Source organism: Sebastes fasciatus, chromosome 21 (assembly GCF_043250625.1).
Source record: "Sebastes fasciatus isolate fSebFas1 chromosome 21, fSebFas1.pri, whole genome shotgun sequence".
Lineage (NCBI taxonomy): Eukaryota > Metazoa > Chordata > Actinopteri > Perciformes > Sebastidae > Sebastes > Sebastes fasciatus.
The window spans coordinates 4,005,498-4,019,421 of NC_133815.1; the positions used below are offsets into that span (position 1 = coordinate 4,005,498).

The following is a 13,924-nucleotide window of genomic DNA, read 5'->3' on the forward strand; positions in this document are numbered from 1 at the left end:
ATTTTTTGTGCTCATTTAGGACTGTATGCACAAGGACCTCTCATGGTTGCAGTGATTCACCATTCCTGAAAACATATTTTATTGACAATGTATTATATTGACTGTTTTATACCATCATTGACTGCTGACCACTCATTACTCTAAACCGCCGGTAGGATTACGAATTGTTCCTCTCTTGATTTGCATGCCTAGGTAAGACAATTGCATGTATGTGTGTGTGCATGTATGTATGGATGGATGTATGTACTGTATGTCTAACTATTGCTTAGCCAAAGAGACAAACTGAACCGAGCACTCACTATAGACCTTTTCAGTGCCATTCTGCTGCTAGGGCAACAGCTTTGGTCCAATGTTACTTCCTGTCAGCTACTGCATTAACAAACATTGCAACAGGAAATACAAAGGTGCCCATTTAGAATGTTTATGTCAAGTCTGAAAGGTCTCTAATGGAGCATGTCTTCTTATGTCGTTAGGAGGAGAGCTTGTGAAGATGTTGCAGCTTGTGGGAGTCCTACGGTGTGTTTGGCTAACAGAGCTAAAAGCTAACAGAACTAAACATGAGCAGGACTGACAGTTGCTCTTCAGAGGAAGCGTTAAAACAGTCTCCGTGAAGTGTTACATTGTGAACTGCAGTTTAGCTGCACAGAGCCGTGCAGACAGCTGCATAGATTAAGATGAGAGTGTATCCGTTATGCGAGACGTGCAAGTGAAAAACAGTCAAGATTGATGGGTAATTGTGGTTTGTATTCATTCAATCAAACATTACAGCAGTGGTCATTGCAGACGCACCTGGCGGCGATCTGCTCTCCGCCGAGTGCACTTTTCTAGTCTGAGAGTTTTCCATACTTAGATAAGGAATTAAATGTCTTGACCCACTTCTATAATGGTACTTCTTGTTTTCATTAGCAGCAGCTCCAACGTTCAGTCATAGTGCACTCGGCCCATTAAGAGTTATAACTCTTGACAGCCTCTCCCTACTCACACCGTTTCCTGTGTTTAGTCATCACTCAGAGCAACGGAGCCGAGCCACATGGTGCCTCTCGATACATGAGTGCAAAGACGCATGGATTTGAAAGTCAATGACTTTGTTCTGTCATAGCATTGATTTCTTTTTTTTGGTCAGTTGTTCCAGTTGTCATATTTCCAATTACACAGCTTTTATTTAGTGTCAGATAGGATTTGCAGCTACTTCCAGATACTCTAACAGTTCCACTCTTTCCATTTTTAATATGAGCTGGATGCAAATAAGCTGCATATAAACTCCCCCCTGTGTAAAACAGATTGACTCTTGACATTCTCCCCCTCCTTCCCACCAGGCAGTGCCTGTGTTTGTATTGTAAATCAGATCTTGAGAATTCATAATTAATGAGTATATAATATGGTTTGGGAATATGAAACCCGTTGTGTTTTAAAGACAGTAAATGCTGAAATATGAAGTCTAATATTCAAAACTATATCTCCAGTATGCGTTCCCTTGTAAATCATCTACCCACTCGCAGCAAATTTCCTAGAATGTTAACAGTAGAAATCCTCAGTGTTCATATCTGTAACTACTGCATCATCGTGCATTAGAGAGACTACCTCCCTTTGAGAGGTTGCATATTCTTCAGCAAGACCTATTGTGCATTCTAACGAGGATACAATATGTTTTCAGAGTCGGCAGCAAAAACAACTATTTGTTTGATTCCTGAGCAGCAATTTGTTTTGGCTGGGTAAGTGCTCATGGGTAACTGTACTCGCAGAATTCTGCACTGGGGGAAGAGTAGTATATGGATTTTTAATGGCGGGGTGCGGCTCAACCTTGATGCTCGTCAGCCACATATAAATTAGATGTGTTGCGGGAGGCAAACAAATTCCCAGTCCTACCCTGCTGATATGTGTCTCCCAGCTCCAGCAGAGCCCGCTGCCTCCGCCATTTGTCTGTGTCCACGGCGCTTCCCGTGCACACACCCACCCGAACCAGCAGCTTGAAATGAGATTCACTCAAGTGCGTAATCCCTCAGTTCTGCTTAGCTGTGATTAATTGACCAAATATCTCTTATATATGGAGGGTCCGCAGAACCAGCTTGCACCATTTATAAAAAAACAAAACCAAAGCCCACACATTGGCTGTTCTGTACACCGCAGAAATGTCCTCGCAAGTTAAAAACGCTTGCAAACGTGTCCAGGGAACACATTGTAATCTCGGTGTATCGTTAAAGCTTCCTCAGCAATTAGCCCCCCCGGCAAAATGATTCACTGACCTGTCATTAAAAACGCGTCAAGGAAATAGACATCATGCAGAGAAATGGCCCTTTGGATCGATACCTGAGTAACCCTTAAAGCACTGTGCGGCTTGTCGTTAGAGAGGCATTTGTGTTTACAGAGTTTCACACTCATATACTGTATGTGCAAGAAGGCTCTCCTGGTCCTCATTAATAAACCATCAGTGAAGTCTATGCACTTAGCGTCATACAGGTTTATAGCCTGTTTACTAGTATTTTTACTACTATTCATAAATTCATACAGCATCAAACCCTGACTGAAGTGAAATGCTGTTTTAGCTAATAAAGACACTGAAGAACGTGGAGGTTCGTAAGGTGAATAGTGTCGGGTGGTTGACAGGAAGTTGAGTGTGACACACAAAGGATGTCAGCTATTAGTGCAAGGTTCTGTCATCTACCTGTATGGGATGTCTCCGCTGTGACACATACATCTTCATAGTCGGTCTAATGCATTGTTTCTGGATGATGTCCAGAGTCTGGTAAGCATTCTTTGATGGACTGCAGCATTAAACGGAATAAGGAAGGAGCTGCGGCCTCGCACCTTAACGGGAGGTTCTAGGCACTTGGATATATCTCTTTTGAAATAAACAGTCAATATGCCTCACTTGTGTGCTGGTAACCACAGGCAAAAAATGTTCAGATACGAGAACCAATCAAAGCTCTTGAACGTGCAGCGGCTGGCAGAATACCGATTGGGATTTCTCAGACAGAGAGGATACAGTTAACCAGAGACACACCCCAACCGTACTCATCCAGTCAAAGATTTTATTGTATTTTCTGATGTATCTGAAAGCTTGCACTGGTATGAAAACTCATATTCTGACATGATGATCAGACCCTGACAAAAGCTGAAAAAAGTGAAAGATTATTTAGCTCATGCAATGTCAAGCTAGCCATATGTTTCCCCCCCCCAACACAATTAACGTTGATAATGAACAGTTCTTTAGTCCCGTATCAAATTAAATGTTTAGAATATGTTTAATTATTCCTACAATATTGGCACATGACAGTTTCAGCCCGTTCTCATTCCCAGGGCGTAAAATATTGGCTCTTTGTCATGGCCATTGCCGTTCGATACCGCCGCACAAGGCCCCTTTCACAGCAGTACGAGACGCACCAGGCTTTCTATTAACTACAAGGTAAACCCATCCACAGCAACAGAAGACGCTCAGAGAAAGTGAGTGAAAGAGACCAATAGGGCGGGCGAGAGGGGAGGTGGATGGGTCTGACAACACAAGGCTTTCATCCAGGAAACCGCTGTTTCTGTCCCGTGTTCACAGCGTAAAGTTGCATGTTTACGGTACAAACATAGTAATTTTAAGCTCAACCATGAGTGGTTTTGTTGCCTAAACCTATGCAAGAGTTTTTGGTTTAATTCACAACAATAATGCTGTGACGAAGCGTCAGTGTATGATGAGTTTGGATGAGAACGTGGTGGCAGTTTGGCTAAGGTAGTGCTAAGGTTGGGCAACAAACATGCTTGGTTATGGTTTGAGAAAGGTTATGGTCATGATTGATTGTTGGTCTGAGATGTGACACAAACCCTGAACAGAACATGCCACCACTCACCAGTCACACCGTGACATTCGGCAGTAATGTCGTCTCTGAATATCAGGACGTGTGATTCTTTTTCTCTGTTAGTGCTGAGAATGGAAATACCTATCTGCAGTTTCAAGGAGAGTCATTACTTTTTTTTTTTTTTAATACACTGAACACATCCACTTTAGAGCGTGTTTGAAGACGTTTGCCAGCTCTGGATGTGGACCAGAGACACAGTTGTATTGGCAGGAAGAACTAGGCCTGGATGATAGATGAAGCTGGAGGCAGTGTGCTGAGGAGCATGTGACGTCTCCGAGACCCCTGCCTCTCCATGTCCACTTCCTTCTACCTCTCATCCCGCTGCTCGCCTCCTCGTCTCTGATGCCTAATCTGTCTCCTCAGCAAGCACACTCTTTAGTTTATAGACCTTCACCCCCCTCCTCCTCCTCCTCATCTCCTCCATGACGCATCACCCTCCATTCTCTTCATGTCTCCTCTGCGGCCTAATTGATGGGTGAACACTAACAAGTTGCCCTCCCTCCATCTCTCCATCGTGTCCTGGTCCTGAAGGGCCTCTCTCTCTCTCTCTCTCTCTCTCTCCCTCTCTCTCTCTCTCTCTGTCCATCTCCTCATCCTACACCCCCATCCGCCCCTTTCACTGCTCTGTTCATTATTCATTAAGTTTCCCTTTGGATCCAGAGAGAGCAAAAGCACGGCTGAATTCATGGGCAGACTCAACAGCCGGCCCAAGGGTACCTGAGCGAAATGAATGTGTGTGTGTGGAAGAGAGGGAGGAGGAGGAGAGGTTGAAAGAGAATGACTGACTGACAGACTGACTAAGTGATTGACAGGGAACAAATAGAGAGAGTGAAAGTCAAAGAATAAGAGCGTCCTGCTGAAAAAAAGGAGTACAAAATGGTGTAATTGTCCTTTTAAATCAGGAATCGCGGTGCAGCCAACCTCAGAAGTGCTGGTTGCAGGAGGGGATTGTATTTTGAAACCAAAAAACGTCACTGCTGATGAATGTGTTTAATAAGTAATGTTTTGTGGAAGACTGGTTAAGTGGGACATATCTCAGTTTGATATGGACACTGTAGGATTTAGGTGCATCAAGAGGTTACTTTAGTTGTATTCAATTTTGTAATTATTCCAAAAAGTGGTTAATGAATTGTTAAGTTGGCGTCATGAAGTCATCCATCCTGGACATAATGTGACACTGATATCATTAGATGTGCGTTATTGCTCATGGTGCCATCATTATTCCACCATGTCATCTAAACATCATCTCCTGTTTTGATTTGTTTAAATGATGGTATCTGTTTCACCGTTGGAGTTAACGTGTAACGTTAAAGAAGTACTGTTTATATACGCTGTTCAATGCACTTTGAGGTCTCCGGTTATACAATTTTACTGGACACCGGCCAACAAATATTTTTCATAACCACTGTATAATTGCATAATAATCTTCATTGACTGACATCTGTATTTAACAGACTGCCCCCCCCCCCCCACCCAAAAAAAAATAATCTTTTACTTAACCTAACTAAATAGATTTTGTCACATAACTTCTTTACTTAAGTTACATCACTTTCACTGTTGCGTAACCAGTTCTGGTATGGCTTAACTACAAACTTTCCTAAACCTAACTGAGTAGTTTTCCTTCCTAAACCTTACAAAGTTCTTTCCTGTGAAGATGGAAGTTTATTTTGAAAAGACTGGACCGGAAATTGACGCTGGACATTCATGGGAAAATGCACAAAAAAATGATGAATAACTTTAAGTAAGATTTCATACGAACCGTTGTATGAGAACACATTGACCCAGGAGACCACTGTTCGTGACCCGTGTGAAACATGACTTATTTTAACTTCCGTATACATACATAACGTTAACTTACGTCACTTATGTAAAGTATTTAACTTACGTAAGTGACCTAAGTTACATAACAAACATACTTATTTTAACCCAAATCATGAACTTTTCCTAAACTTCATCGTGTAGTCTTGCTGCCTAAACCTAACCATGTAATCTTGTTTTGATTCACAGCACTAACCATGTGTTTAAAATTAAAAATCTTTTCACAACGTGTGACTGTCACTGGTACTCTCCAACGGTCAGATGTGTTGATTTGGGAGTCTTTGTCAAACAACCTATTCTGTCGTTCAGGTACAGGAGGTGTTGGTATTTAATGGTGTACTGCACATAATTATAGAGGCAAGTGATAATATTCAGGTGCTGAATATTGTGCATGAATATCGGGGGGCAGTTGTATGTGGGCGTGCAGTACGAGTGAAAAAGTATAGAGTTTTTTAGAGAACTTTGTGAGACAAACATGTTATTGTGGATCACCCCTTTATGTTTTTGCCTGCAGAAGAACATCTGTAAAAACAAGGTTTGGGCACTCTGTGGTATTGCTTGTACATGCTACGATTTTGAGTCCGTGCATTCACAAGTCCCCGGTCAGATTATGGCCAGACACAGAACATCATTGAAAAAGCCCCAGGGGAACCGACCCTGTGACACACTCAGTGACACCAGATGTGTACACACTTGAGAAGGAAAGTGTTTTTAAAGATGCACACATGGCTGCAGATACAGCTTTGGACTTCAGAGAGCGGTGCAAAGTATTTTCGAAACATGGTTCAAAACAAAATGTCATTCGTTATTGAACGCCTCAGTGCATTACTTATACACCTCAAAAGAAACAGCCGACTACTGATGTCTGGAACCAAAAGCTGTATTGTTGGCAGGGGTGTAAATTTAATGGGATAAGTGGTTGCAAGGAGACTGATGTTCCACGACAACAGGACAGTTGAGGTAAATGTTATTATCTATGCAAAGCTCATTAGTTTCTTTACTTATTTTGGTTTAAATGTTTCATGATTTTCATAAAAAGCTTACATTATTAGACAAAAGAGAAACTCATTACCATCCAATTGAAACAGATTAATCAATGCATGTGCTCCACTAGCATCCCTACAGTATATTCTATGTCTTTATGAGGTTGACCTGATAAAGAGCTTTTGGTGCAAAAACATTTCTGATAATGACGATTGTCTAAGCCTCTCATAAACCCCAAAACACTATGCAAAATTAAACAGCTACTGATTTTCTTCTTCTTAGGCAAAGGCCAGACGAGCAAATTAAACTTTATGAATCTTCAGACTATTTTCTTTCCACTGCTTTCGATGTTGACCTCGCTCTCCTAACTCTTCTGAACCCACTGGAGTAATTGGTAGCCGTGCCTCGCTGATGGCGCTATTAACATTCTGGGGGATGAAAGTAAGTCTCAACACTTCATGATTGCAAAATCAACCAGATAACCTAAAAGACACTCCATGTTTTTAGAAAAAAATATAGGAGACTATTTCATGTTTAAAGCTTTTCAAATAGAATCACAGAATTCCAACTAAAAAAAAACGTGGATGTCACTGCCTCAACCTCAAAGGTGCAGAATTGGAGCGATACAAAAAAAAAACATGGTTTGGGGGAATTGTATTGGCCCAATTATTTTTTTCCACACACGTTCATTATTTTTTTAGTAGACACCTTTTTTTTTTTTTTTTTTAATCCCAACATATTACTTTGAAATAACATCCTTACCCCTCATAAAAAGTTCCCCATGCTTATTATTTAACTCTGTACTCCCACATGTGTGCACACCTGCACTATATATTTAACCCTATCAGTCCCAGCAGTCCTTCTCCTTGAGTAAGGCTTGCACAACAATTAATTGGTGTACCTCTCCGTCAGTCAACATACTATCATATGCCAGGTCCTTATGAGCAAAATCACACCTGGTTATATCCCCTCCTTGTATGTTGTTATGGAGATCCATGCAATGCTGTAAAGAGTTCACTAAATAGTTGTTAACTATTCACATTCTAGATGTTGACCTGTGACCCATGGGAGGTCCAAGAGGTTGACATGACATCATGAATCTTCAAGATTCAAGATTCAAGAGTTTTATTTGCCATTTGCACCTATACGTACATTGGAATTCTGAGCAGTTTACACCGAGTCAGCTTTAAGAGGAGAAAAAGTAGAAAAGGCACAAGGTAATTACATTGCAAAATAAGTAGCACATTCAACTCAACACAATAAATTAATAAATTATTAAAATATAAAACACCCTCAGTGTAGTCAATAAATAAACTAAACTACCCTCTGCCTAGGAACGATACCCCCAGAATACTAATATACAGTATATATATATGCTCCATGACCATGTTAAAAGAACTCTCAAAAATATTTTAAAAAATAAATAATTAATGTATTTCAGACAATTACACAGTGGAAGGCAGCATATTGCACAGCATTACAGTCCATTCAGTTCAGGTGTACTGTGTGTCAATAAGGGTATTTATGTCCTTCTTTAACGTCCTTTGCCACCAGTCTTATTGTAGCTGGGAGGAAGCTGTTGTGAAACCAGAGGTGCTCTGTGAGTGGAGATGCTATCTTGCTATCTTGAATCCAAAACAGTCCTGAAAGAGTTTAAAATTATTATTTATTGTTTCAAAATGATAGAAATCAGTGCAACTACTTAGTCTGCAGCATCAGTTTGAGTTTGAACCAGCATTATATGCACAGTTTTCTTCACAGCTTAAGCTCTATTAATTGAATAGAATTGATTGGTGCACCTCTCCGTCAGTCAACATACTATCATATGCCATGGTCCTTATGAGCAAAATCACACTTGGTTTTATCCCCTCCTTGTGTGTTGTTATGGAGATCAGACTTCACTAAATAGTTATGTTATTCACATCCTAGATGTTGACCTGTGTCCTGTGGGAGGTCCAAGAGGTTGACATGACATCATGACTCTTGAATCCAACTCTTTCTTTGATTGAAAACAGTCCTTAAAAAGTTTTAAATGATTATTTCTTGTTTTAAAATGAGAGAAAGCATTCCTTGAGTAAGGCTTGCACATGTATTAATTGGTGTACCTCTCCGTCAGTCAGCATACTATCATATACCAGGTCCTTTTGAGCAAAATCACACTTGGTTATATCCCCTCCTTGTATGATGTTATGGAGATCCATGCAACGCTGTAAAGAGTTCACCAAATAGTTGTTATGTTATTCACATCCTAGATGTTGACCTGTGACCCGTGGGGGGTCCAAGAGACTGACATGACATCATGAATCTTGAATCCAAAACAGTCCTGAACGAGTTTAAAATTATTATTTATTGTTTTAAAATGAGAGAAATCCGTGCAACTACTGAGTCTGCAGCGTCAGTGTGAGTTTGAGCCAGCATTATATGCAGTTTTCTTCACAGCTGAAGCTCTATCCCACTGGGACAGTCAGGGAAGGTATAGGCTGCGTCTGGAGCACTGTGTGTGTGTGTGTGTGTGTGTAAGAAAATGAGATAGGGATAACGTATCGCTTCCTGATCACTATCTTATATAATCACGTGTTAACAGAGGAATAGAGGAGCAGAGCAGGGAGAGAGGGAGAGATAATGGAGAGAGAGAGAGGGAGTGAGAGAGGCAGTGTGTGAGGAGGAGGCTGGTCCGAGCCTGAGAGCTGTGGATTGATCTGAGAACCGACCAATCGGGCGCCTTCCTCGGCCTGATCCGCCGCAGTAGCAGGGCAGGATTGGAGGATGCTTCTGGAGGAGAGATGCGCACACATGCACACACCGGCTCGGCTCACACACACACACACACACACATGCACACACTGGGAGAGAGGGAGAGGATCGGCTCTCTGCAAGCCGAACAGTCGAGCTCTGCCCTGGAGAGGATGGCAGCATTACTTTGCAACTGAAGGAGACACGGAGGAGAGGAATAGAGAGAGAAACATGAGGAACAAACTCGTGCATCTTTTTCACCTTTAATCAGCTGTTAATCATGTGTGCTCGGGGACAGGTGTCACGCGGACAGGTAAGAAGATGGAGAAAATAAGTTTAAGAGCTGCTGTAATCTGTGTGTTCAAGTTTTGTACCATTTTTTTTGCACCTGCGCGCGTGACAGAGGCGCGGGCACACCTATACATACTGTGGTGTTGTGGTTGACAAATGAGCTGTGCAAATGAATAGTGCGTGTGCGCGTGCTCGTAAGTGGTGAGTTTTTATTTGGACTGTGCATTCATACATTCATTGCACCCCCGTGGCATTATTACGCATTAAAGCAGCAAGAAAAGGAAGAAAAGAAAAGAGGCGAGGTGAAAAGAAGAAGCAAGAGGAGCGCGCACTCCATGTTCTGACTATAATGAGTGCATTTGGCATCGCAGTCTCCTCTCTCGTGGGGTGTTGTTGCACACAGCGCCTCGGTGGACTTCTGAATGACAGACACTCTGCTGGAACAGAGTGGGAGTTGGAGGCTATCCGATGCACCAGTGTAGCCAGACTGACATTTTACGCGCACTGCAGGAAACAAGGAGTCCACTCTGACTCTGACTGCAGCCTCTCTCTATACAAGTCGGAGCTTTCTCCCTCTCTATCTGCACCACCAGATCTCCATCTCTGTCTATAGAGACATAACATAAAGGCAGTCTTTGAGTTGAAAAGCCTCAGTCATTCTGAATGCTTTGACAGTCGTGTAGAAAGAGATGCATGAGCCAAGTGCCAGATGCTTAGCTGTCCCTGTTAATGTTGCATTGATTGGCTTCTGCTGAGCTGTATGTGGCTGCCAATCTTCAGCATTGCATTTTTTTTTCTGCAAGGTGATCACCTCGCTGGTGTGTGTGCAAATATTTAGGGTAAACGATGGCAAGTGTCATGTGATTCAGCAGCATGCAGTGTGTTAACATGCAGTGGATGATGTGTTTTTTTGTTTCCCATATAGCTGAATAGTTTACAGAATCATCATGGGATCTGACATTGATGCAGGCAATGTGAATAAATACATGTTATTTACATGTATGATCAGAAACACTGTGCTTAGCGAGATGTTTTCATGATATTATGTCTTTAATTGGGGCCTGGGGACGGTTCTAGCAGTTCTTCTTTAACCATGTGGACTACATGTATAGGGCAAAAACAAATTATTAAATTCATCATCACTTAATCTGATCCCCAATTCTTCCCCTGGGATCAATAAAGTATTTCTGATTCTGACCATTATTTTTTCAGATAATTGATTACTTAGTCCATACTATGTCAAATTAATAATAACAATGTCCTTCACAAAGTTCCAGAGTCCATTTTCAATAATGTAAACAGAAGAAAATCATCAAACCATCACATTCGAGAAGCTCTATCCAGCAATTTTTTGCATTTTTCCTTTGATAAATTCCTTAAAATGATTAAGCAGTCATGAATCATTGGTGATTTTTTTCAACAGAATGACATACAAAATGTATTATGCAATGCATCACATAGGCTTTTGTGACATGCACTGAATGCATCAGCCTCACAAGGCCCCCCTGCTGCCTCATCCATCCTTTCAGTTCCCATGTATGAGCCATTATCACTCACTTTTTCCCACCATTTGAAATGTGCATGGTTGGAAGACATTCTGTAACAGCAGCACTACATAATTACCGACCTAAACTTTGAATTAACCATCGCAAGTGCCAACACATTAACAGAGGCGAAGTCATGTAATATTTAAAGCCACAACGCAGTATGTGTTAGCTTTGGAAGCAGTCCGAATATCATTACTTCCACAAACATTGTTAAAGCAAAACGAGGCGGCTGACTGAGTTCCAGAGAAGTCTAATAGCTTGAATTTGAGATTTAGTGGTCATAAAATTATTCAATATTTAATATTGCAAGGGGAATACTCTGGAATTGTATGAAAACATATGATAAACATAACCCAGCAAGCTGCACTGGATGCAAGTAATGATTCTTTTTGTTATGAAGTGATCTGATTTTAATAAATATGACAAAAGCCAATGACGAGCTAGCAGAGCATAAAGACAGGTCTTCAAATTGCTAAGTCAGTCTGAACAATAGAGAAAAAACAACTTAGATTTACAATCATATAACGCTAATCAATCAGAACACCCTCACATAGTAATTTGGACTTGATAAATGACATGAATGTTAAATTATAGAAATTGAGATTGATTTTCTGGATAATCAGTCAGTCGAATGATTAACTAGCTTTGTGAAGTGCAACAACAAAAAAATGCATGTTTTCCCAGCTATCACCAGACCACATGATCATTTAACCTATGGGAAGTTTGGATTTTCCACTTCCTTCTTGCATGAGTGACACGGAGGCTATCCCACTACACGCAGGTCAGCACCTGCCTGAAAGCAATCCAAAGCCAACTGCAAATGTTCTGAAAGGACAAAGGTGGCCTTGCTACCCTTTATTAGATACTCTGTTGGCATAATGTGTGTTTCCCCAGCCTGTGGATGTTTCCTTGTTTGAAAAGGGCACTGAGCTAATTACACCATCATTAAGCTAACTGAAGACAGCGACGCAGGAAAATGTCTGTTTTACTTACTAACCGACTCCGGCGTTTGAATATCACGCTGTGTGTGGTCTCGCATAGCCAGACCACACAGCGCTGTGTCAGCGCTAAAGAAAGGTCTGTCTGCACCCATTATCACTCTGGTATTAGGGGGCAAAACACTCTGGCTTGTTTGTATTTCTTTAAACCATTCGCAATCGTCTTGGGCGGCGCTAAGCACAGGCTCCAGCGGTGGTCCCTTGCAAAATAAAGCTAGCGCAGATAGCGGAAGGGGAGGAGAATACCCTGTGAAATACACAGCACCAATGGCAGGCTTATAGACCTTTTCATTGGCATTCTGTTGCTAGGGCAACAGCTTTGGTCCAACTTTACTTCCTGTCAGCTGCTGCATTAACAAACATGGCAACAGGAAATACAAAGGGGGTCATTTAGAATATTAATGTTGTCAAGTTTGAAAAGGTCTATACCCACAGTTTACATCTAGTGAGTCAGACCACACTGTGTATCAACATCATGATAACTGCATAAAGGCCAAGCTAATCACTTGAATCCCTGATTTGACGTCTGTTATGCAAACCCAACCCTGAAGTGTTGTGGCGACTCAAGTGTGAACAATTGTGCAATTATCAGTCACCCATGACCGTGTGCTTGCAGCATAACAGACACCTTAAATGGTGTGTATCGCTCAGCATGGTGGCAAGGTGCAACACCAGTAAATATTTGTCAATGTTACTAATTTTTAGATGACAAAAAAAATTGTGAATTTAGTATCTTAGAAGCTACTGTTTGGATTCGGAAAGGCTAAATTTGGACTGTTTTTGATCAGAAAAGTTTGCTGCCTTGGTCATCAAGGCTCAAAATGGACACATGGGTTCATATTAACACAAATTTGATGATATCATCAGGGTTATTCTTTGTCTTGCCTTAGGCTTGGTGACTAACAGGGATCCTCTGTTGCTAACCGGAGGAGTGGAGTGGAGGGAGGCTCTGACAAAAGATGCTCTGAAGTTGCAGTATGGGAATTGTAGGACTCAGTATTTTTGGAGTTGATCCATACTAGGGATTAAATGTCAGGGAATCTCTGCATCTGATGCTTGGATTTCTCTCACAAATAACATCATGGATGCGGAATACTAAATCGTTGGAGCACCCCACAGTAATGCTTTCGCTAGATCGTGCCAAATCAATCTTAAAGGCAAGCAAGATGCATCAAGAAGTCATGGTCCATGCAGAAATTATTCACCCCAGGGGGCTACAGTGTGATGGGCGCCATAGTGTTTTCAATCATATCACTAGCAGACTAGACAGCCAAAAGAACAGTGGATTATTGTTCCAACAGCTCAGTCGAAGGGCCATTCAAAAGATGAATCATTCCTTCCTCCAAACATGAACAGTCTCTTCACAGATAGCAAACAAAGAGTGGTCATACACTGTCTCTGTCTGCCAACTCAGGCTGACAATGTAGGGGTTTTCTGCAAGTACGAATTAAAAAGGCGAGCGTTGATGGGTCTTGTCAGCGATGCCATCTCCTTCTAAATCCAGGATGCGACAAGGTAAAAATAATCCCCTGCTTTTAATGCTGCAGTGTGATGTTATTGTGTGGCTGACAAAGATAAATGACAGATGAATTGTGTCATTAAATTTCTTATCAGACATGCTTCCCTGATGGGAATGTATACACAAACACACACACGCACACACACACACACACACACACACACGCACACACACACACACACTGTTGAAGAC

At 41.5% G+C, this 13,924-nt stretch overlaps 1 protein-coding gene across 5 annotated transcripts in view; it reads left to right on the plus strand.

Annotated features, from left to right (window-relative positions):
• The window catches only part of LOC141759658 (cadherin-18), a 180,186-nt gene that overhangs the window by 78,938 nt on the left and 87,324 nt on the right, over nt 1–13,924 (plus strand). Inside the window, exon 1 of one of the 5 annotated variants that reach the window (XM_074621914.1) lies at nt 7,065–7,085. The exons of 3 other annotated variants lie outside the window; for them this stretch is intronic. The gene's annotated coding sequence lies outside the window, so the exon portion shown is untranslated. Of the gene's footprint in view, nt 1–7,064; nt 7,086–9,334; nt 9,691–13,924 lie in introns of those variants that run through there. One more of the 5 variants, XM_074621910.1, reaches the window with a different exon arrangement.